We start from the raw sequence: 793 nt of genomic DNA on the forward strand, positions 1-793 counted from the left end.
TTGGAGGACTGGGGTGTCCAGGTGTCGGGAGATGGGGCATCAGGATGTGCAGGTCTTGGAGAATGGAGATGTCCAGGTGTTGGAGGACTGGAGTGTCCGGGTGTCAAGAGATGGGGTGTCAGGATGTTCAGGTCTTGGAGAATGGAAACGTCCAGGTGTTGAGAGACTGGGGTGTCCAGGTGTTGGGGATATGGAGGACTGGGATTTTCAGGTCTTGGAGAATGGTGGCGTCCGGGTGTTTGTGGATGGGGTCTCTGGGTGTTTGTAGACAGGGTCTGTGGGTGCTGGGGGATGGAGATGTCTGGGTGTTGGGGGACAAGGTGTCTGGGTGTTGGGGGACAAGGTGTGCAGGTGTTTGTAGACAGGGTCTCTGGGTGCTGGGGGATGGAGGTGTCCGGGCGTTGGTGGACAAGGTGTGCAGGGGTTTGGGGACAAGGTGTCCAGGTGTTTGGGGACGAGGTGTCTGGGTGTTGGGGGACGAAGTGTCCGGGCGTTGGGGGACAAGGTGTCCAGGTGTTGGGGGTTGGAGGTGTCCGGGCGTTGGGGGATGGAGATGTCTGGGTGTTTGGGGACGAGGTGTCCGGGTGTTGGGGGACAAGGTGTCTGGGTGTTGGAGGACAAGGTGTGCAGGTGTTTGGGGATGAGGTGTCCAGGTGTTGGGGGACAGGGTGTCCTGGTGTTTGGGGACAAGGTGTCCGGGTGTTGGGGGACGAGGTGTCCGGGCGTTGGGGGATGGAGGTGTCCGGGTGTTTTGGGGATGAGGTGTCCTGGTGTTGGGGACAAGGTGTCCGGG

This window comes from Apteryx rowi, unplaced genomic scaffold (assembly GCF_003343035.1).
Source record: "Apteryx rowi isolate R43461 unplaced genomic scaffold, aptRow1 scaffold_2240, whole genome shotgun sequence".
In the NCBI taxonomy this organism is placed as follows: Eukaryota; Metazoa; Chordata; class Aves; order Apterygiformes; family Apterygidae; genus Apteryx; species Apteryx rowi.